We start from the raw sequence: 25,764 nt of genomic DNA, 5'->3' as shown, positions 1-25,764 counted from the left end.
GTTTTTATGAGTTATTTCCACAATAGAAATATTAAATAAAGGTTAATATTTCCTCAGCAAGTATCATATATGAGGTATTTTGCATACATTCATATTAATGAAAGTGTCTGCATGTTTTCAACTTGTGGATGCCTTGTGTCACACTAGCAAAAATTTATATGCTAGAAAGCCTATAAGCTCTGTTACATTATCACATTAAAATTTATTCCTTATTTTTTTTCCTCTTGCTTTGGGCAAATTCAGTTTTGTTACCTATCCTTAGGAACTTCAACTTGGAAAATATTAATTCACCAACATATTTCCTATGGATAGGCTGATATTGAAAATAATCCACTGATATCTAACTTGAACCACCCCCTCCCACAACCACAACTGGCAGATAGCGATAAATGCTGCCTAAGAAATTCATACAACCTCAGATTACAATGTTTCATAGCAACTGATAAAGACATTTATTTAAGTCACTCTATTTTGGTTCACCATACTAGGCATTTTATACTTCATATAACAAATTTTCCTATAAAATGTTTTAAAATAGTATTTTCTAAAACACAAAGAGCTACAAGTATAGTTAAAATAAATAACCAATTTTTATAAGTGGTAAGACAGATGTCTATAAAAACCACCTCAAAATGAATTAAGCTTTTATTGTTGAAAAACAGTTTTGGGTAGAACTGTTCTATCTCCCTTCCTGATGATAAAAAGATCACACTTTTCATTCATCTGGACACGTGACCCTTGAAAGATTACTGTGGACACTCCAATTGCTAGAAAGTTCTTCAAGTATTCAGTCAAAACCATCTCCATCACCTTCCTTCATTGTTTTTCAAATCTAGCCACACTGTAAACATTTTAGTAAGTAGTAGCACTGTTAATATATGTAATGCTTATGTAGCAACTAATATGAAAGTTTTTCTTTTCGAATTTGTATGCAATTCTCAAGACCATTAGTGATGAAAATTAGGTTTCTGATTTTTGAAATTCAGAGCACATTCTACTCTATTCTCATCAAATATAATACTCTCTAAGAGCTGCATGCATTGATACTTAGAGGTTTTCTTTCATGAGGTGATGAGAATCCTGGCAATGCTAAAAATCTATAAACCTAGAGTCACTCAGACTCTTCTCTAATGAAATGAAGCTCTTCCTCTTGGAGCTGAGCCAGTGTCTCCTGGATGAGTTGTGTAAGTTATTGAGTGAAACATTTCATTCTCAAAGACTGAACTCGGGACCCCTTTTAATATATATTGCCTCTTATTATGGCAGGAATTGAGTTGGCTGTATCAAGATGAAACTGTCAGTTTTGCTGCTGAATGTTTACAGTTGTTACAGTGACAGATTAGGAGCAAGTATATGAATGAAATGGTGTTTTATTTAAAGTGACATTGTGAATCCACTCTCATCAGATTCATCAATTCTAATTCACTTATGTCTTTTTGGAGTGCTTAGTTTGTCTCATTTGTTTCAATTGCTTCCTATTCTACCAATATGCTTTTCAATTAGTTGGAAGAAGTAACAACAAAAATGACATAGGAGTGCACTCTGCTCTGCCAAACCTGATTCCACAGGATCTCTGTGCAGTTAAATGCACCCTACATCCTCAACTTAAAACCTGAATTTATTAATAGAATTGACAAAGAGCCTCTTCTAAAAAAATAATTACAGTTCTGTTGAACTACATGAATTTAATACAGTTCAGTTGGTAATTGATAGAATGCACTCTTTCACAGGTGTCCAAGACATTTACTCTATTCTATTCCCATCTGCTGGTGACTCTAGCACAAATTCAAGTCGTATATCCACCATCCATCAGGAAGTGAGCAGTAGATCTGAAACTCTCTTACATACAGCTTCTGTGCTGTGTGCGGTGGTTCAGTTGTCATTCTTTGAATGTCACAAGCATCATAAACAACTTGTTTCTAACATTACCAAATGCAATTAAGGTGCTTAGATTTAATTTACCTCTAGTATTCATAGATATCTCAGGAGTAAAAAAATAACATAGAGTTTGATTTGTTAAGGTGCGTCCATGATTATGAGTTAAGGACAAAATATATATAGGAAACAACAGCTTCCAAGATGTTTATGTTTACAGACAGATTATAGACTATTTTAATTTTATTTTGTGTATATAACTTATTTTTAAATAATTTTTAGTGCAGCAAACAAAACTTTGATGGCAAAATTTAGCTTAAAATCTGCTTAATGTTAAAATATAGCAATGGATTTATATGCAACTCAATTCTTTCCCATGATTTGAAGTTTCACAGTTAGATACTTCTCCTTCCCTTCTTTATATTTTATTTTCCCTTGTTTTTTATTATTTGAATTTTTTTTAATGTGGTTGCTTTTCTCCACGAGATTACTTTAGGGATACCTGCTACAGTCAGAGTATGCAATCAAGATGGCAAACTGGCATGATTTAATGAAATGAATAAAAGATACGTGGAAGGTAACATTTTCTGCAATGAGATGCCAGAATTTGAATGTGGCTAGTAGAAAGTAAAAATCAAATATCATGGTAAAACTTTAGACTCCTACACCTTTCTGAAGAACTGCTCTCTCGCCCACATTTAGTAACTTCTCTTCTTTAATGCTAATTTTCAAGCTTCGATGTACTGAAAGCATAGAGTAGGATGAGGAAAATCCTCTCCTATTTTGAATCAATTAACCTGGATTAACCTAACAAGTTAAAACATGTGATAGCCTTGAAGTGGGGGTATAATATTGTCAACATTTTATAAATAAGCAGAAAAGAAATATAATCATTCTACTTTCATAGTGCATTGACCTTCTCGGTTGATCATTTTAAAAGTACATCAGAAGTATTGTAGTTAAGTAGCACACCGCCGATTTAATTCAAGATATTCTACTGGTTCCACTTAGGCATAAATAATAAATGCCTAATGATACGTTTCAAAATATTTTAGAGTATTCATTTTAAAGGATTATTATTATACAATGCCCAGTTTTACTCAAAATACGTATACTTATGACTTAGTAATTTCTGTGGATTATGTAAGTATATAAGTATGTGAAGTTGCTGTTCAAACTGCATAAAAGCCATCTTCCTTTAGGAGATCCCCTTCCCTGGCGGAGATGACTCTCACTCTTTCCACCCATGACTTCCTGCTTATTTAACTTAAACATTGTCTTAAAATTCAAGCACATGAGAGTACAAAAGCCATCCACTAGAACATTATATGCCAGTTGAGAAAGATACCATGGAACAGGAGGCTACCTCTGAGTATCGCTTTTCTATTGTTTTCAGCAATTTTATACCATGTTCATTTACTTGCCATCCTCATCTCAAACTCAACAATTAGTATGAACAAGTATTTCACTGTGTTACTTTAATAATATTTCCAGAATATTTATAGGGCATTTATGTTACTGACACAATCAATGTGTTTTCAATTCAAAAACAAATCACTTAATTTGAGAACATATCATATTAAGCTTTAGCATACTGAGCAGTTATAGCAGGAGCTCCGTTAAGGACATGCATGAATCTTACGTTGTTCTTCTTATTCAACATTTCTTTCAGTTTTATAGGGAATTTAATAAAAATAAACTGTACCTGCTTTCTGAAAACAGGGTCCAAAGTATGCTCTTGACGAAGGAACTGGTTTCTGTAAAGTAATCCTTTTGCCGTAGTCATGCAAAAATGATGCTTAGTAGATCCCAAATGGCATTAAACGGCAATCCTTTAAAGACATCTGTTAAGAAATGACATACACTATTGTGATTATGAATGATCCTTTTTTTCAACTTTGATTGACAAAATCCCACTCTTTTTATTAAATACTTTATATCAATGTTATATATATATATATATAGTTATACATACATACAATCACTATACCTTTTACCCATGTAAACAAATGCTTACAACTTCTAATTAGGTATATTTATCTAGTTGCTTTTTCAGATATAATTTATCCTTTACAATTTGTATTTAGTAATATAACAGAATGTCATTCTAAGCTTACATGGCTTACAATAGCTTAAAATATTTAACACACTAACTTATACCTGCATTCCCAGGTTTTCTTAATTTTTATAAGATAATAATGAAAAAATTCTATGCTATTCCTAGCATTTACATTGTTAAATATTTTATTTTTTACAATATGCATTTTTCTTAAAAGCTTATAAGTGATTTACATTTTAAAATATGTTTGAAAATTATGTTAGTGCAAATTTCCTGGTGATCTGAAGGAAATTTACGTGAATGAGGCCACCTCTATTCTCTTTATTTCTAATAAAGTGTACTATTTTAATAAAATTCTCCATACACAGAAATTTATATTTCTATTAATCTTTGATAGATTTATTGATGTATTAGCATCAAAAATATAGCACAGCTACCCATACACATATTTTAAGTAAGAATCTAATAACATATCTCTTACTGCTTTCAGCAATTTTACACCATCTTCATGTATCTGCCATCCTCATATCCAACTACAAATTTAGTAAAGTCAAATATTTTATGTTTTTCTCTTTAATAATATTTCCAGAATATTTATAGAGCATTTATATTTACTGACATAATCAATGTGAGTAAGGAATATAAGTTTTAAAACTTATATTGCTTGTAGCTGTTACTGTTTAAGGGTACTGACCTTTTGACTTCTACTTATGTTATTTGGAACTTCAGGTACTTGACATTTTTGTTAAAGAAAAGTAGTGAAATATCAGTAATTTAAAATATGTCAACCTGATTTCCTTTCCATACTGTTTTGATTACTGTAGCTTTTGGAACTGGAACAAGACAGAGATGCCCACTCTCACTCACCACTCCTCTTCAACATGGTACTGGGAGTCCTAGCCAGAGCTATCAGACAAGACAAAGGAGTAAACGGCGTCCAAATCAGTAAAGAGGAATTCAAACTGTCGCTGTTTGCAGATGATATGATTGTTTACCTAGAAAACTCTACAGATTCCTTGCATTTCTGATATCAAGTCTAAATTATAGATATTATTGTAGTATACAAATTGTGAACAGAAGGAACAATAGATTCCTTTTTATCTTCGGTCCAGTCCAACACTTCCTCCCTCTGTTTCATCGTCTGTCTCTTCTTCTCTTCCTCTTACCCTTGTTTTTGACCCCGTTCCTTTTTCCTTCTCCTTTTATTCTTTTCTTGATATTTTAACAATTTTAAATTTCTTCTTTATGCCTTAGTGCACAAAATTAAAAACTAAAAATGGCAGACATTTTTTGAGGTTTACAAACTTTGGCAGAATGACAATTACTTAAGCAAACAGCAAATCTTTATTCTAGGATTTGACATGTTATGTTTTTTTTTCATCTTGGGCTGTCATTAAGGTGAATTTTTTTGGAAGTCAGAAATTTGTGTTATTTTTACTGTCATTACTTCTTAGCAATTATACAGTGCATCATTTCCCCCTAATCTATGGAAATATTGAGAACATTAAATAAGATAATGCACATAAAAAGCTTAACAACATATCTAGCACATATTGAGTAAATAAGAAGTATCAACAATTATTTGCACATTTTATTATGAAGTAGCAAAGCAAAAGAAAAACAAATTATAATGAACATCGTTGTTGTGGTGTTTGCTGTCATTTTCAAATCACTTCCTCAAGTTTGTTTCTTAGAAGCAAAGCTTTTTCATTTTGTCTCTGGAATAAACTCATGCTTGTCTTTAAGACAATAATTTGTGGTGACGAGACTACTTCATCTGCAGTCAAAAGTCAGATTTCTTTAGGTTTCTACCATATACTTATGCCTACATCTTAAACACTCATATACCATTTCTGGGGGTAATGATGTCAGATCCTATGTCTACTCAAGGAATTATGATAACAGTCTTAAGAAATAACAGATGAAAAAAAATTCCTAAACTGAAAGTTTTACATGTATTAATTGTTATACCTCAAGTTGCACTGTGTGAAAGAGAAAGATCTTTGCCACCCTATATTTTTCTCTTCATTTCTTTGAAAACTAGATGAAATCTAAATAAATTAGTAGGTGACTTACTGAAAAAGAAAGTAAGCTGCCTTATTACTTCACAACATTGCTTCAGTCACCATAGGTCAACATACATTTATCCTGTATAGTTTTGCTGTGATTTTTTAAATCTAACATGAATTTTACTTTACAGATGGAAAAATAGCCTAAAATTGTAAAAGCCACGTAATCACCTGATATTCTTATTTTCTTTTCTACAATCATAATTCCCTCTATTTAAAATCATCCCCAATATCTGTATCTTCTTTTTAGAGTTTATCTCATTTCTCTCTTTCATAAGGCTGGAATAAAAAAATGTGTGCCTTATCCAAGGGTGGCTGTCTTGAATAGATACTGCCTGTAATTTTCTATTCTTAATGTGTTACTGACCAGAAAAACAAATATTTAAACATAGCACAAAATAAAACCCTGTAATTAAGCTTAAAATTCATAATTAATCTTTATCAACAACATAGTAACTTCAAAACGGTATTCAGCAATGCTCCTGAGGCTTCAAATGACCTCTTCCCACCCTTGTTCACCTGTAGAGCTTCTATTCATGTTAAAATCCTTGTTCAGATATGAGATTTTTACAAAAGTTTTCCTGATAATTTTTTGTCTTCTTTCTACTTCTGAAACTTACTACAAATTATCTTATGAAATGTATTGCCCAACACTAAGTGATACATCACTGGTGTTATTATATGAAGAGGAAATTTGGATATGCAAGGAGACACCAGAAACATGTGCAAGCAGAGTGGTGATCAAGTGAAGACAGAAATAAGGTGGCCATCTGCAAGCCGGGAGAGGCCTCGCAAGAGACCAAGCCTGGAACAATCTGCATATTGATCTTCTAGTCTCCAGAATTATGAGAAAAATTTCTGTCATTTAAGCCACCCAGTCGGTGGTATTCTGTTTTATGGCAGCCCTAGAAAACTAATACGACTGGGACAGGGGGATCTGGGGAATAGACATATGAGTTTATGGACACTCTACAATTTACTAAGAGGCACTAAATAGTACACACAATGGCTTAGCAAACTAAAACCAGTCTCTTCCATCAGCCTTTGTAGTATAAGCACATTGACACATTAACAATGTGGCCTTGTTGGAAGAGATAGAGGTTGTACATGGTGCCGAAATCATGAATCCTCTTTCAACAAAAGCTGATCTACCTACTACCTCTGTGGAAATTTCAACCTTTCAGCAACTGAGAGCTACACTGAGATCTCCCACTATCCTTCACCAATATGTTATTATCCCATAAGGACTTCAACCAGCCACTTGGGGGCAAGGTGTTTACACTAATATCCTTCCACCTTGATTCTACTGAAGGTGGAAGGGATATCTTTTGAGTAAAATCAAAGCCTAATTTAGGTATGGGTTTCCCTTTCTTGCCCACATCTCTTTAGCTAGCAGCACTCTCCCAAGAAGTAACCAAGTCAGATCCACTGACATGGATCTTGCAGAACATTACATAGAACCAGTGGCCACACTTAACATCAAAGGAGGTACATCGGTGGACATATGACCACAGGATCCACTGGTTTAATTACATACCACACTACCAAGAAGGCCAATGAATGGGATTATTTTTAACAGTATTTAAATATATTAAAATATGTTAAAAACTGTAATATATACATTTAAGTATTCTGAATATATATATATAGACACATATATATCTCCTTTCTCTATTAATCATTGTTCTCCAGAGAAATAGAACCAGTAAGATGTGAACGTGTATATCTGTGTGTGTGTTGTGTGTGTGTGCACATGTGTGTATGAAATTGGAATTAGTTTATGTGATTATGGGAGCTGACAAGTCCCAAGATGTGCAGTTGGCAAGCTAAAGGTTTAAGAGAGCCAAAAACGTAGTTCCAGTCCAAAGGCTGGCAGCATCAAAACACAGCAAAAGCTGATGTTTCAAAGTCTAAAGAAAGAAAAAAAAAAAAAAAAAAAAAAAAAAGCCATGTCCCAGATCAAAAGCTGGCAGTAGAAGACATCCCCTCTTACTCACAGGTGGGTCACCCCTTTGTTCTATTCAGGACTTCAACTGATTGGATGGGGCCCATTCTCATTAGGGAGAGCCATCTACTTTACAGGGTCAACTAACTGACATTTTCACCTCATCAAGAAATGCTCTAACAGAAATACCCAAAGTAATGTTTCACCAAATGTCTGGGAGCCCATGGCCCAGTCAAACTGACACATGAAATGAGCCATCACATTCTCTTAATCTCACATCCCCCTTCAACAGTTGCCCTATTTTATTCTTACACAATACAACTATATTGAAGAAAGATGTACTTACTCCCCTCCTTTTTATACATCATACTTATTCCTTTCCCAATGGTATCTACCTTTCATTCTCAGTATTTCACTTTTCTGTTTCTGTACCTTAGTAGGTTCTTAAGCATTGAATTCATCAATGTTTGATTTCCTTAATTCCTACTCAACTCTTCCTAGGCAATCCATGACTTCAATATATCACAGATATACAAAACAACTTCCAAATGTATGCCTCTTTTTCCCCTTGGATTCCTCCAAGTCACAACAAAATTACATGTGTAAAACTGAAATCAGAAACGATGTCTGCTTCCTTTCATTACCCCTTCCAACAGCAATGGTAATCATAATCATCTCATCTTCCAGTGTTCTCAATCCCCATCAATACTTTCCTCATCTTCCTAGCTGTATAAACCATAAATCCTAAAGCCATTTCTTTATTTTTATTTTTTGAGACAAATTCTTGCTCTGTTTCCCAAGGTAGAGTGCAGTGGTGTAATCTTGGCTCTGCAAATTCTGCCCCCAGATTCAAGTGACTCTCCTGCCTTAGCCCTACCCTGAGTAGCTGGGACTATAGGCACCTGCCATCAAGACTGGCTAATTTTTGTATTTTCAGTAGAGACGGTGTTTCACTATGTTGGCCAGACTGATCTGGAACTCCTGACCTCAAGTGATCTGGCAGCCTCCACCTCCCAGAGTGCTGGGATGACAGACCTAATAAAGCAATTTCTGACATCTCATTCTTCCTCACCCATGAATTTATTTATCAAACCATGTTTATTTGACCTCTGTGTATATCTCAGGTCTGTTTCTTTTCCATTTCCGCTCCCACTTTTGTTTGAATGAGCATCTTTTCTCCATTCACCATTGAATTGGTCTCTCTGTATTCCACTGTTGGTCTACTTCAAAATTTTCTTCATAATGAAGCCAGAATCATGGTTCAAATTGCAAATCAAATAAATGTCTACATATATACTTTTAAAATTTATATATGTCTATACTTTATATACAGAAAGTGAATTGACTTCAATAATGTATGTAATTTTTATTGAGTCTCCATTATGTGATATATACAACATTAGTTACTGGACATTCAAAAGTGAACAAGATAAGGTCTTGGAGCATAAAAATTATGTTCTAGTGGGAGGAGAAGACTGGTGAATAGTCAATTCCAATGTTGTTTGATAAGTGCTATAATAGGGGTCAGCTCAGGTGCCATGAAATCACAAGAAGGGCATCCAGCCCATTACTGGGCATTCAGAAAAGGCTTTTGTGAGGCAGTGACTTCCACCTGAAGAAACATAAGAACTGCATCTAGCACCAATAGGCAGCTATCATTGCGGCAGGGAGGTCAGTTGAGTCACATGGTTGGTGATATCATTTGACACTTTAAGGACATTTTCTAGGTTATTGTGAAAGTTAAAAATAATCCATGAAGTAAATACCAATGAGAACAGTAGATTCCATACTTACATACTAATGATCAGTTTACAAAATCCTTCCAAATATATTAACCTATTGAAAGTTCAACCCAGTGCTATTGATGTCAAGACAGTTTTTTGTTTTTGTTTGTTTGTTTGTTTTTCCCCACAGAGCCTATAATATATAAAACTAACAGAGTGAGTGAATGTTAGAATCTGGAATAGCACAGTTCAATTCACCCTTTCTAAAAACAAGATTCAAAATTCTGTCATCTTTAAATGGACTTCATTGATCTAATATGTACAAGATGGCAAATTTTCAATTAATACCAAATGCTAGTATTTGTCTTTTCAAGAATATTTAAAAACCTTAACGTTTAAGTGTTGATTGTCTTGTAGTGAACCATTCATGATATGCAGTCAATTTTTAATGAGACCAGGTGGATCATCGTAATTCCAGATTAACTACATCCCACTGACACAATTTCTTCCCCACCCTGCTGCCACCTGTCTGGTACCAAACCTGCTCAGCTGTGGAAAATGACAGCTGGTTCTTCCGGGGAGGGGAGTGGTGGGAGCAGGAGTCAGGTTAAAATGGCTCATTAGTAAAGAAATGAAAAAAAATATATGCAGACTTCCCTGTATATGTTTTAGATGATGTTTCTCTCTCTGCAATTGCCCAATCGAGAGTTAATTGCAAAAAAAAAAAAAAAAAAAGACATTTAATTCTCAAAAGTTTTTGAAATTGTTATGATGTGATGCCATCACATTAGTCAATTTATCTTTATTTCTTCAGTTGAAGTTTTCTTTTTGATGTGAATCACAGCATCAGTGCTGAAAGAGAAATGCTCTGATATTTTTGCTTTCTGAGCATGTCCAGGGATGTTGCTCTAGAAGGAACCCCAGAATTGGGAGTTCACATGAAAAGTGCATGTGGAAACAGCCCAGTTGTCATAAAAATTAGAAATACAAACTCTTTTGTAAAAACTCATCTACTATATGGTATTAGCAACAGAAGTATTTATAGGAAGTTTTTTTCACAGTCAGTTAATTATTGTAGAAGGTCTCTTAAATATCCTGTAAGTTACGGAAAATTAATTATACTTTGCTAAAAAAATTTCCTATTTTTAAGATCAAAGCTGTAGCAACACTAAAATCATAAAGAATATTAATTTATGAAGCAAGTTATTAATGCATAGTAGCTTCTTGGTATTAAGCAGTGATATATTCTTTTCAGGACCTTGATTCTCTAGAGCATGTCAAAATGTTAGTGATACACTTATGTGCCAAGAATCACCTTGAAAAAAAACAAGACAGACTGGAAAAGTCCCCAAAATAAGCCTTTCCAAAAACCGCATCTCACCCTCCATCATCTGAACTCCTTTCTCACATGTGCACTTGCCTTCTGACCTTTCTCATTGCCTGAGAGCTTGAAGCTCTGCCATTAGCAGCAACCACTAGAAGTCATATTGCTACATCTGTCACTATTAGTTAAGAATACCATTCAACTTCAAGATAACTAGAAATTTTCTTCTATAGTCCTTTTTGCCTTCCTCAGTGCAGGGTCTGAAGGGCCGCCTGCAGCAAATCACCGAGCACAGAATTGGTTGCTGAAAGATTTCATTTCATAAAACCGTGAACTCCCAGCCCAACTGTGTTACTGCCATTTGTCACGTATTTCCACATGTGTCTTCTGTCTTGAAAAACCCATCTCCTCTACTCCCAATGTCATAGAATAAAACTGCTTTTCAGATACCAAAACAAAAATCTTCGCCCAGCAGACAGCCGACTGAAGTCAGTTTCAACAGACTTTATTCTCTCAGGGTGCTGAGAATCTGAGAGCAACTAACGCTGAAAAAGATCTTCCTTGCTTTCCTACCACTGGCACCGCAGCTGTTAGCACTTCTGGTGTCGAGGAACCAATGTCAGGAAGGTACTGTCAGTAGAGTAACACCCATGGAAAACAGCCTGGCAGCCTGGCTGGCCGCCAGAGCTTGCGACCATTTCGTTACACACTGCTAGGAGCTGCACTTCTGCTGTCAGCATCTCCTCCAATTGCTCTTAATTAAAGCAGGGAGATTTGCTTCACATCAATGAAATGAACGGGTATTTTTTTGGACTCTGTTAAAAAGAGTAATTTCAAAAGTCAAGACTAACTGAAGTGCTTAGAACATTATGGTTTAGTTTTCTGTAATACATTAGCATATGTGTCCTGGGAGAAAATGGCTTGAATTAAAATTTGTTCCCCAATCCTCCACGGAAGGGTCTTCTCTTGAAAATAGAAAGCACTTGAAAACGTACTAAAACATATGAGACATATACAACACCTAAATGTTTATTTTCATAACTCTATGAGTCTTAATTAGAGATCATTACCTAGATATACTGTAGAAAAAATTGTTATGGAAATGATTTCTCAGATTTTAAGAAATTCTAGAATTATTATAAAAATTTGTAGACAATTTTATCTACAAATAGAGGGGTACCCATAACCACTCTAAAAATCTGTGATTTGATCTTGCTATAGTGCCATCACAACTAAGGAGCAGGAGGGAGATGCCTTTCTCCAGGGATGGGACTCCAGAGACTTGAATGATGACAAACTTTCTGGCATCATCAGTTGCCTTATGATTTGCAGTTATCATCAGCTTTCATCTTGGATATGATAATTTACTAACCAATGTATCAGCATCTACAGAATGATATCTTTGGCCTTGGAACTAATCTAGTGGACATTTTTTCTAGGGACATCTGCTACCCGAGTGCATAATCAGAAAACAGGAGTGTTTCCTCAGAAATAAGAAAAGAATACTACCTTTACTATCCAAAGTAAAGAACAACTATCAGGGGCTTCACTTGCCAAGGCCACCTTCCGTATATGCATACACATATTCCTGTGAGGCACACAATCCATTTAGTTCTCTATAATTTGCATCATTCTATGGACTCCATAAATTCTGTTGTTCTATCAGCTCTTCTATCATTCAACTCTTTCAAAGGTTACCAGTGGCTATTTAAAAGAAATACTCCAAGAAAAAAAAAAAATCACTGGCTTGCAATATATATTCAGTAAGTGCAATCCCTGTCAACTTCTAATTTTTAATATCCATGGCCTATTCCAGGATTAGTATTCTAAAACTTTGTCTATTCAATATGCCCATATAACCTTTTTATATGCCTTTTAACCTTTTTATTTTCATACCATCCCCTAATTTTCACATTCTCAATATTATCTATTTTTTCCTATGACTTCTTGGCTAAAATGAAATAAAACAACAAAAAATATAAAGTCATGTTTCTCATCAATTACTTATTTTTATCCCAAAAATTTCCATCTAATAATTGACTATATTCTGTTGATGATTCAGAAGGTGCCAAATCTGGAAATTTCTTTTCTATCTCCAATATTTAAGTTCATCCTGGTGCTTTCCTCACTCTGGCAGTGGCTGAAGTCTGCTAACAGCTTTTCCTCTTCCTTTTTCTCTAATTCCATTTGTCCTGCCCTTTAAACTATAACTTGTTTATAGCTTCCTCACCAACAAGCGTATGGTGGCACACCTAGGAACAAAAGCATTTTAGGCATCTCTTTGCTCACAAAATGATGTTCAGAATATTTACCCTGAGGTCATTTGTAATAATTTTTTTTTCTAACTTCATTATTAGTGAACTATGTTCAGTGAAATATTTATGCTCAGTGAACTCCTAGCCAGACCAAATGCTTTTACCCTTTCATGACTACTAGACTGTATTTCTCACTCTGCCTAGAATAAATATCAACATCTTCTCTACCCTTAATTATCTTGCCACTTAAAATGTGGTCTGCTGGGCAGCAAAATCAGCATTACCCAGGAGCTTATTAAAACACAGAATCTTAGGCCCATCCCATACCTATTGAATCAGAAACTGCAATTTTTACAATATTCCACTGTTTATTATACACAACAAATATTCTCTTCTCTGAAGCTACTTTCTTCTTTATGTTCCCACTATATATTTTTTTTGCATCTTGCTATAGCATTCATCTTGAAGTGTTATGAGTATTTTAATCACCTATCCTCCTCTTTCTCCTCCCCTCTCTTCTTTTCCTTATTTTCCTCTCCCTTTCTCTTTTTCCTACTGCATTTTCTCACCCACCATTACTTAATAGCAGTAGAAGGGAGAGGAGTTATGTTATTAACACATTCTTCTGGCTGTGCGCAAATCAACTGCTTGGATTTTTCCTTTCAATCTGTTGATTCACCTGCTCCAGAGAAAGACACATTTTCTCTTTCCTTTATCCAGACAGTAAAATCTCTCATTATTTAATGATGAAAATAAACTAACCTTTACAAACATAGTCACTACTCAACAAGTGAAAGCAGTTATTTGGAATGAGATGCTCTATGTCTAACTGTACATGTTACAGCATATGCACATTCATAAAATGAATGAAACAGCACTTCAGAATGCTTCATGTAGTAGACTAACAGAACAAACTTTTTCTATCAAACTGCATCTGTATAGTTGTGAGATATGGATAGCTAAAATATTTCAGTTCCTTAAAAGATTTTATAACACACCGGTATTTACACCCTACTTGGACTAGCAATGGGTATAGTTTTAATTAAATTAAATTAATTATTGTTCAGCAAATTTACATGGGATAACTTTATATATCTATGTTTTGCCACCCAGAAGCTACATATAATCTCAAAACTGTCATTATTACAGTAATTAATACTTATTGACTATTGGGATATTGAAATTTGTTTATACATGTCTAAACAGCTTCATATGTCATCTATTACCCCCTTTGGACTAACCTGAGTTTAAATCTCAGGTTTGTACTTTCTGACTCATGTACCCAGATACCTTAGAGGTAGACAGCCTTCACAATTATTCTTCATTTGTAGCCTAGGATCTGGCCATCCTAAAATGCGTTTTATCAGTACATTCCTTATTGGGTCAATAAAGTCTATGATATGACTAAGGATAAAGTAACATAAACTCATCACAAAGCTTTTGCCAGCACAATACATACTATTACAGCTGTAAATCATTACAGTAAACATTTGCTGTTCACTTGTTTTGATTATTGTATATTTTGCAAGCACAATATATACTATTACAGCTGTAAATTGTTAGAATATTTGTTGTTCAGTTGTTTTGATTGTTATAGATATTATTAAGTGGAGTTTGTTAAATAGAATTTTAATCACGAAATAAACCATTACTAAATATTAATTTTATGTCAATTAATCACTCTTGTAAAGGAGACAAAATATCCCTTGAAGTGTACACTTTGAGATAAAGAAGGATATCTTATTTCGTACACAGAGCATCTTTGCTGTGCTAAATTAAATTCACCAGAGCAGATCGGATACCCATAAACCATAAATAAATAATTCTGTCCTCTTTCCTTATGTGAGAATTTCCCTGCTGTTTCAATGTTCGTACACTCTTAGAACATTTTCAGCTATCTATAAGAAAAGTCTTAAGTCTAGAATAAGTCAGTGGATGGACATTTCTTCTTAAAATTAAAAATTCAAATAAAAATGTATTAGTAAGACTAACTTTATAAGAAAAAGAAGTGAATATCTGTGTAAAAGCACAAATAATTCAAGTTAAAAATGGGTCAAAATGATTTACATATTTCAAGATATTTTTTTTTTTTACTCCTGAATCATGACCTACATCTGTGAAATTATTTTACAGGTGTAATCTTACATCTTAACTCTTAAAGCTTATGTGATTTATATTTGATTTCTATTCATTAAACATATTATCCTAGAGAAAAGAGCAGTGATTGAAAATAAACAAACAAACAAACAAATTTCAAACCTTGGATTTCAGGAGATGTCACCTGAGAGGAAGGCCAATCTATCTATATACAATTGTGTTTTATAATCCTAGGTAGTTCTGTGTTTTCTGCTTTTATCTCTTACTTCTCAGCTAGTTCTACTAAAACCACTATTTTTGTCCAGCCTATGAATAGAATGACTACTTTTACTAAAATCTCGTCTCCTTTACTTTTTCATAGAAGACCAGTAATTACATCTCTAGGCATCCAGTGTCTCTTAAATCCTTTTTCTTCTCATTTATCATGTAGGATTGTTTGGAATATAATAACAATTGCTAACATTTATTGAAAACTTACTAAAATGTTGGATAATGTTTTAAACACTTTATACACACTATCTGAATCGTCTTATAGCAATCCTATAAGATACAGAACGGCTACATAATTTGTCAATACCATACAATTTGGCATAGAGAGACTGAATAGAACCAATTTTCTTAACTGTCTGATAATATTATAATGCATTCTGCTGAATGAAAAGAAACGATATTAGAGTAGAAACTATTAACTACTATTCGGAGGAAAAAAAATGTATTACTTGAAGGTGATGTGTTGTGTAAAACACTATTACTGAATATTTACAACAATCCCATAAAGAAGTCAGCATTTTTTTTTTTTACATATAAAGAATCAAAGGCTCATATAGGATATATAACTTGCCTCTATTCAGAAGACAAGTAAGCACAAGGTAAGTTTCTAGAAGAACATATGCTATATTTCACTGGGTGTTTTATATCATGATTTTCCCCTTCAACACTGCCACTCCATTGCAATATTGCAGGAAGCAAATGATACAGAAAAAAAAGTGTTATGTATTATTTGATTTATTGTTTGCTTTGCTTTATTTTGTTGTATTGATGCAACATATATATATATATATATATATATAATGTTTTATCAGAACAAATTTTCTCTACTACATTTCCGATATTTCATATCGTCTGATGCAACCCAGTCACAATCAAAGAATGAATTTGTGGCCACTTGATATTTCTATCCTGGCTAAACAGCAGTAGCAGTCAACCAAACAGCCATCCAAGGTGATTTCTTCCGAGGCAGTAGCTTAGGAGATATACAAGTCTCCAGAGAATTTGGCAAGTTATATCTGTATATAGTAAATAGGCCTAAAAATAGTTTTTTGAGAAAGAGAAGCAACTAAAAGAAAATATTCCTTAATCATCCTCTGGGGTTTTAAGGACAAGGAGCTATAGGTCCTAGAATATTGTATGCAGAGTTAATAATATAGTCAGTTTTAATACTACAACAAACTAGCATCAAGTAAAAGATACAATTTTCTTAAATACTAATGCCACTTATTTAAAGAGTGAGACTTTTTAAAAAGGTTTATATTTCAAGAACCACTTGAAAATAAATTTGACATTAAGTAATATTTATACCTTTGGCAAAGATCAAAGTAAGAGCACAGGTTTAAAAACACTGGAGCACTCTTTGACTGTAGGGACAAATTTTAGAAGAGCAACATGATAAGATTTCAGAGCACCTTCCCTAGTGAAAGAACCATAACTGGTGAAAATTATTAAAGAAAAACGAAATCTCTGAAAATTGTCCTAAACTGTCACTCTTCAACTAATTTTATGAGGTCAACACAACTCTGAAATCCAAATATGACAATGGTATTGGAAGAAAAATAGGCAACTGAATGTCAATTACGGAATTTATAGAACAATAATCCCTTATACATGTATATTAAAGTATTTGACAAAAATTTAGCAAATCAAATCGGGTAATGTACATACAAAATACATCATGATCCACTGGGAAAGAATAATAGATGGGGTCCCTATTTAAAAACCAATCAACCTAATTCATTAGAGTAACATAATAAAGGAGGGAAAACATATATGCCCACCTTAGTAGATACAGAAAAATGTTTTCCAGAATTCAACCAACAGAGAATGACCAAATATGAATTGCAATATAGTCAAACAAATAGGCAATTCATAATAGTATATAGTCTACTATTTCATTTATATTAAGATACAGGCCAAACCCATTTCTGTTGCTATAAATCAGGAAATGGTTACATGTTTACAGTGTGGATTGAATAAAAGTATTATGGAAATATTCTATATTTTGAATTGGGACAGTAGTTAATAGGTGTATATAATTTTCAAAACTCACTGAAATGTGCATATAGGATAGATGTGTTTAAATGTAAGTACTGTGTCTAAATACAAATAAAAGGGTACAGAAAGACAAAAAGGTAAATTGTATTATAAACATTTTTCCGATGTAATAATTAAACCATAATTCATTATACGGCTATGCCAATATTTAAGAGTGTTTTAATGGTGATTTATCATGAATCAAGTTTTTCAAGATTTTAAATAATACTATTATAAATGTCTTTCTGAAAACATATTTGTTTATAGTTGTTAACATTTCCTTGGAGTTGGATTTCTTAGAAGTTGAAAAATTTTAACTATTTGATGAATACCAAATTTCTTTAAAATTACTATGTTGATTATTTTGTTATAATTAATCAGCATCATGTATGTCTTTCTCTAGATATAAACATGTATGGATACATGTGCATCTGTATTCACAACTTTTGAGGCATCATTGATACACACTAAATTGTACATTGTGCAATTTTGTATTTAATTATACCTGTACACCGTGAAACACTCACCTCAGTGAACACTGTAAAAAGCGTCCTCACACCTCTTTGGAATCATTCCCTCCAATGTTATCAGGATAAAAAATCATGTAATATAAATGAAAATTTTAGCTAATGATCTGCTTGCTGCACTATGGATTACTTTGTATTTTCCATCATTTTATAGAATCCAGTTATACTCTATAATCTCTTTTGTCTGCCTTTCACTCAGTATAATAACTTTGAGATTAATATATATTAACAGTTTTTTAAATCTGAATAAAACAATTGTTTAATTAATATTATATTATTATATAAAACAAGTGATGGCTGCCATCGGACAACCCATTGTAGGGAATTTTAGAGTTGAGATGTATAAAGTCAGTCTTAGGATATTATTCTGGTCTTCACTGTAGGGATTTAGATAGCAAATATTGAACAGTGGTGTTGATAAGTGGAAGCTGGAGCTGCTATCAAAGAGGAAATGTGGATAAGCAACCCACCTATTTGTTAAAAATATTTCTTAGATCCTTGGCTAATTTCTGGACTGCAAAAGCACAGGGAAAGACTATGGTAGTTCTCAAGGCAACAGCTGTCAGTAGGCAAAGAGCAAGTGAAGAATCAGGAGTCTCCTGGTGTTGGGAGGAAATTCGATTTCTGGTTCAGCCAGAAAGCACAGTGGATATGCTGTGCTTTCCAGCCTAATAGAGACCCATCTTAACAAAGCTAATAGTAGGACTCTTCAGCACCAAGATGGCTACCAGAACAAAGTGCAACATTTTTTTTAATGAAGGATCCATGATTCAGAATTTCAACAGTTTCTAAGTTTCTAAGTATCACTTGCAATGTCCAGAATACAAAAAGTAGCAAAAACAAAGCCACCGAACATTCCAGATATTTAAAAAGAAAAAAATGACTGATATTAATGAAAAGTGATAAAATAATTAATATGCAGACCTATAAAAAAATCCTGATGTTGTAGTTAGCAGACAATAACTTCAAAATAACAAACACTAGCATACTAAAGAAACAGAAAAACTATAGAAATTACATAGATGATGAAGTATTTTAATGGAGAATATGATATATACAATATAAAATCTATAGTTTGTATAGGGGGTAAAATACAGTATCAGGAATTAATAAGTGATTGGATGGGCTTAAAAGCAGATTCAACATAGTTAAAGATGATATTGATAAATTTGAAGACAAGTCAATAAAAATATGCAAACTGAAGCTGAAAAGAAAAAATAAAAACGAGAGGAACTGATCATAAATTACATCATGTCACAAGGGCAAAAGTACCAATATAAGTGTAATAGAAATTACAGAATAAAAGAGATATTGATTGGGACATTATTGAAACAATACTGGGACAATATGTATTGCACTAAATCAATATTTGGAGAAATAATGGTTAAATATTTTTTCTGAAAGCTTATAGTAATTCATATTTCCTTTTGGGAGAATTATTAATTTGTGTTCTTGGTATGCTTTTCTCTTGGTATTTTAATATTTTCTTTTCTATTTCTGAAAGTTCTATATTTTATGTCCAGTTTTATAGCATCTCCAGCTTCAGAAGTCAATTCTAAAACTTATGTGAGACATTATCACATTCTAATATAAAAATTTTGGACTCTCAATTTTTTATACAGTAATCCCAAACTCAGCTCAGTATGGTACTATATCCATAGTAAAGTTAGTCATTCACTTCTTGCCTTTTGAAAGCACTTGCACCATACCTATATTACAACAAATATACTGTTGTTTTGCTTACTCATCTGTTTCTTCTACTCTAATGTGATCTTTTTTATTTGTTGCTTTTCTGTAAATATTTCTTGCACTGATAGAAGAATAAATGTATTGTAAAACAAATGAAGTGAGAAGTTATGATTTCCAGTAGTACTAGAATGAAACAGATAGGAAGCTAAAACTGCAGAGACTGGATTGGACATTCTCCATTATCCTGACAGTAAATTAGCTTTTCATTTGAATGTTACTTTCTTTCAGAAGAGTTTGATGCATTTTAAGTTGATGCAGCAGTGCATGTTATTAAAGCCAGGAATCATAAATTATTCCTTAAATCATTGAGTCTTGGGAAAACAGAAAGCCAATGAATCACCTAGTATCTGAACATTGATTTAGTTTCTGTATAAGCTTATGCTGGTGTGGGTGTATGTGTTTGGCTCCAGCAGGTCTGCATACTTACTAATTTGCTTGAAAACTGCGTGAAAATATTCCCATGGCCCTCTTGTAAAATATGACAGCCTGACATTTTCTTTAATTACAAGACCTGATCTGTTTAATAGCAAAAAATTAGCCTCCAACTTGACAGGCCTCCCTTTTAAAATCAATGGTTAGACTCAAGGGCACCAGCTTGGTCATCAAGATCAATATCAGAAAAAATACAGCTTGTCAAGACCTCTCAGCCTTTTATTGACTCAAATGAGGAGCAGCTCACAGACTGAATAATGATATTAGAGCTCTGATTCAACAAACAGAAGCCTGTTACATTAATTTCAGAATAGGGAGATAAACCTGTGATAAATTACAAAAGTATAATATAATTATCAAGATATTATAGTTAGATAAAGCTGAATGTTTTCAGGAAAAATATGCATATTTTTAAATACATTTCTTTAGTCTGTTCACCAGGTGAACTAAATAACAAGTTTATCTTGTCTTATTAAAAACAAAACACAACAAGAACAGAAACACTAGAAAGTCATCTCACTGTTACCAATGAATAGAAGAAAATGCACCATAAAAAGAAAAAAAAATACTGTGAGACAACTTGAAGTTTTAGAAAGAATATTTAACTTGAAAGGATTAATCCTTAGTTCTAGGGCTGGATAATTATTTATTACACGGATCAATGAACATTAGCCTTGATTTTCTAGTATGCCATATGAGGGACTAGGAAAATATCTAAATACTATTGTAAGACCCAGGAAAAGACCATATAATAATCCATTTAGTTCTTTTCATATTTCATTAGTGATCAAAATGAATCTTTATAGTTATGATCTCATTTTCACATATAATTTGAATGCTATCAGAAAGTAGGAATGCCACATCACAACAACAGAGAATGGAAAGCTAAAGTTGTTGTCTGGAAGATGTTTTGCTTCACTACAAGTACATTTACAACAATCAGAAACAAGAGTTTATGATTTCTTAACACTTTTAAAAGTTTAATATGTTGTACTTAGCACTATTGAACAGAATACTTAAAAGTGGTTAACATTGGGCCAGGCGCAGTGGCTCAAGCCTGTAATCCCAGCACTTTGGGAGGCCGAGGCGGGCCTCGGTTCATGAAGTCAGGAGATTGAGATGACCCTGACCAAATGGTGAAACCCCGTCTCCACTACAAATGCAAAAATTATCTGAGCATGGTAGCATGCACCTGTAGTCCCAGCTACTTGGGAGGCTGAGGCAGGAGAACCAGTTGAACCTGGGAGGTGGAAGTTGCAGTGAGCAGAGAGCACACCACTGCACTCCAGTCTGGTGACAGAGCAAGACTCCATCTCAAAAAAAAAAAAAAAAAAAAAAAGAAAAGTGTAACATGGTCAATTTTATGTTATGTGTATATTACTACGATTATTATTATTATTTTTTTAATTAAAAAGACATTAGTTGGGCGCGGTAGCGCGTGCCTGTAGTTCCAGCTACGGGGAAGCCTGAGGTGGGAGAATCGCTTGAGCCCAGGAGTTCTGGGCTGTAGTGCACTATGCTGATCGGGTGTCTGCACTAAGTTCGGCATCAATATGGTGACCTCCCGAGAGCGGGGGACCACCAGGTTGCCTAAGGAGGGGTGAAGCATCCCAGGTTGGAAGCGGAGCAGATGAAAACTCCCTGTGCTGATCAGTAGTGGGATCGATCCTGTGAATAGCCACTGCACTCCAGCCTGGGCAACATAGCAAGACCCCATCTCTTAAAAAATAATAATAATAAAATAAAATAAAATAAAATAAAAAGATAAAGGATTTTAGTTTAATTTATATCTAAAAATTAGAGAAATTCATATTAGCAATTCAGACTATGAAACAGTATATAATCTATATTGGAAATAGCTATAGTGTGAGCTAATTGAAGCTATTGGGCACTATGGTATTTTATTTTCTTAACCTCATTTACATAACTCATATTTACCTTTTATTTACCTTAACTTTATATGCCTTATATAATTATCTGATTTTTTTGTCCACTACCTATTTTATGTGAATGCACAGTAACCTTAAAAGTTAAGTATTATTCTACATATAAGAAAACTGAAGCTCCTATTTGATAAGTAAATTCCCCAATTTCCAGAGACAACAAATGCCACATCTTGGATTTTAAACTATTTGTCTGACACTTCAATTCTTCTACTGTGTTACAAAGCTTAATATCATTTTGCCTATCTTAAAGACCTAAAGTCCAGCTCTCCTCTATTATTTAAGTTACATAGTTTCCTGAAAAATGTGATGGCTTTTGATAAAATTTCAACATTTTAAGAAATTGTATCAAATTTTAGTTTTTTCAATGCATCTTTCTCATAGTTCTTCTAGACATCTCTCAAAATGAAACTCTTTCTTTCTTTTTATTTTTTCTTTTTTATTTATTTTGAGACGGAGTCTAACTCATCACCTAGGCTGGAGGGCAGAGGTGCCATCTTCGCTCACTGTAACCTCCACCTCCTGGGTTCAAGCAATTCTCTTGTCTCAGCCTTCTGAGTAGCTGGGACTACAGGCACCTGCCAACAAGCCTGGACAATTTTTGTTTTTTAAGTAGAGTTGGGTTTCATCTTGTGTCAGGCTGGTCTTGAACTCCTGAGCTTGGGTGATCCACCCATCTAGGCCTCCGAAAGTTTCTGGAATTCCAGGCATGAGCCACCACACTTGACCAAAATAAAACTCTTTCAAACAAAAAACAAAACTACACACTTTTCTTCTTATTATTTAGAATGCTAAAATGGCAATTGACTATCACCGACATTGCTGTGGATTTTTAAGTTGCTCATTTATTTTACAGATTTTTTTTTTCTAGTTACTTGAAAGACTATATATAACAAGCCTAAAGGTAGGACATTTTTAATACATCACATCGATGAAAAAAATGACCTAGCAATTTCATTATTTATTTTGATAAATTTTAAACTACAACTTCTCAGAAACTTTTCCAAGTGACAAATTCTTTTAGCTTTATTTAATTAAAACTTCATAGATTGCCAGATATTATGGTTTGCAAAACTCAAGCAGATGTTAACAAGCATCTCTTCTGTTAGAATACACTAGGAATAGAGTACCTATTTTTCCCATGACATTTTAAACTTTGCTGAGTGATTTATTTATGTATTCTTTTTTATCTTGTAATTCATTCAAAAAGACAAAGCCTTATTAAGGCTGTGTTCGGATTGCTGGATTTGGCTTTTGTTTGAGGGCTATACAGTTTGCTTACTCCTAGAGTGATGTACTTCCTCCATTCTGAAATGTTTATGCTTGGAATTTTCTTCTAAGTCAACCGTTTTGACATTATTCTGTAAAGAGGGTATTCCTAAGGGTTACTAGATAGGCATGAGGAAGTCAAGTAATATCTAAAATATCATTACCCCAGAACTGTGAGCTAAAATATCTATTAGTAACTTTTACTGAGCGTGACATCCTCTTTCTTTTCCACTCAGTCTGCATATTTATTTGGTTAAGTGGAGACATAGTCACAACTCTAGGGAGTCAAAATTGATTTCTCAATTCCTTCTTTGGGCAAAGGGTTTGTGAACCTCACAGTGGAGGTGACCATACTTCAGGAGTGAAGTTATTGATTATTTCACAGTAAGAATTGTGGGAAACAATTTGTTTAATCTCATTGGACATCAAGGAATTCATCATCCAAAAGCACAACACTGAAATGTATTTCAAAGCATTTCTGCAATGGTGGCTGAGCCGTTTGCAAACCCAAGGTAGTGAGTGTGAGTTTAAAAAATTTATTGTGGAGTTAACTGTATCCAGATTTCTAAAAAATACCTTCAAAACCTGAATTATTACCAGAATAACTCTTAGATACTCTTCAGAATTGGGAGGAGAGAGAACACTTTTGCAAGGAGCTTGTTATTAGACCTGACTCATTTGCTTAAAAAAACATGAACTTCTTTGTCTCCTCAAGTGAAGTAGTAAGACAAATTGATTTATATGTGAATGATTTTAATCAGATTATTTTCCTTACACAAAGTGTACTCAGGAAATATATATCTATATGTTTTTGATGGAAATATCTACAGGAGAATGAGAAGTAACTCTGTAATATGAGACTGTTTAAGGTAAAGTAGGTTTGGAGAGATCAGAACATGTGTAGTGTTTGGTGAGGGCATTAGATTATGAGGCAGGAACACTGAGAGAAGTCCTGTGTGAAGAACGTTAGGGAACTTTGAAGACAAACTATTAATTCATTTCACAAATTTCCCAGGTTCCGCTTTGCTCTATTTGTTCTCCCAGATCAAAAAACAAACAAACAAACAAAACTCTCATTTTGCTTTAAATCATTTTAAATGTCATGACTTCCCAACAACTAGCTACATGAAGAAAAAAAGACTTTGTGTTGAGGACTTTGTATTATTCCATGACAACATGGAAGAAATATCTGAAGGACAACACGCAGATGAAGGCCATGTTGAGGAGGAGGTGATTATTCAAACTGAGGGAATGGGTTCTCTTTCTGGCTCCACAAAGGGGGTGTACGTTTAAGGGCAAGAACTTCCCAGTGCCATTCCCCCTTCCCATCTCTCTCCATCCAGGAGATTTAACTGTTTATGTTTAAATTTTGCCGGCGCAGGAAGAAACTAAGTCAATCACCCCAGCTGAAGTTTTAAGGAACTCCTTTCATTGGCCAGAGGATCTTGGGGAGGTAGGAATTTCTAGGATAAAGCCCCCTGCTCCTTCACCCACACCGGATTTCCAGCTCTCTGGAATCCCCTGCCACGTAGAGGGAGCTCCCTTTCCCCTCCCAGACGTCCCCTCTGGGGTCCCCTTCCACCCAGTGTGGAAGCTGCTTTTCCTCAACTAAACTCTATCTCTCTCAATTCCCTTCCACTCAGCGTGGAAGCTGTCTTTCCTGGATTCCATCTTTCTGGATTCTCTCATTCAATGTGACAGGCGCTTTTCTTCTCCGGTTGTCCCTCTCTGGGAACCCTTCTCACTCAGTGTGAGGGCAGCTTTTCTTTCTCTCACTCAGTTTGAGAGCTACCTGTTTCTTTCTGTCTCCTTCTGCTTTGTCTCTCTCTACCTAAATAAATCACTTTCTCCAAATGCTTGTTGAGTCCAGTATTTTACTCTATGAGTGCATTGTGCCATGGTCTCCTCTCCTATTCTTAAGAGAATGATAGACCAATAACCTAGAGAAACGTCCTCTCAGGGGAACTGACGACACCCCTGATCCCCAACAAAACCATGTGTTAGGCCTGCACAAACATTATTAGATGTTATTTTGTTACTAAAGGATTAACATAATCTTCAAAGAAGAAATTATGAAGGGAAAATGATGTCCTCAACATAAACAATGTCACCCTGTTACCTTTTTAGAACTTTAAATATCAACCATAGGCATTCTCATACAATCACCAGAGAAAATGTGGAAAAGTGGC

At 34.1% G+C, this 25,764-nt stretch overlaps 1 protein-coding gene and 1 long non-coding RNA gene across 3 annotated transcripts in view; one reads left to right on the top strand and one right to left on the bottom strand.

Annotated features, from left to right (window-relative positions):
* The window catches only part of CNTN5 (contactin 5), a 1,375,758-nt gene that overhangs the window by 1,068,522 nt on the left and 281,472 nt on the right, over positions 1–25,764 (bottom strand). For both annotated transcript variants that reach the window (XM_074400462.1, XM_039471391.2), the window contains one exon: positions 3,581–3,719. The gene's annotated coding sequence lies outside the window, so the exon portion shown is untranslated. The remainder of the gene's footprint in view (positions 1–3,580; positions 3,720–25,764) is intronic.
* LOC141584812 (uncharacterized) overlaps positions 1–25,764 on the top strand; it is a 252,608-nt gene that overhangs the window by 136,648 nt on the left and 90,196 nt on the right. The gene's annotated exons all lie outside the window — the stretch shown is intronic.

This window comes from Saimiri boliviensis, chromosome 6 (assembly GCF_048565385.1).
Source record: "Saimiri boliviensis isolate mSaiBol1 chromosome 6, mSaiBol1.pri, whole genome shotgun sequence".
NCBI classification, from domain to species: domain Eukaryota; kingdom Metazoa; phylum Chordata; class Mammalia; order Primates; family Cebidae; genus Saimiri; species Saimiri boliviensis.
The sequence above is the reverse complement of the archived record's forward strand: the minus strand, read 5'-3'. Positions and strand labels throughout refer to the sequence as shown.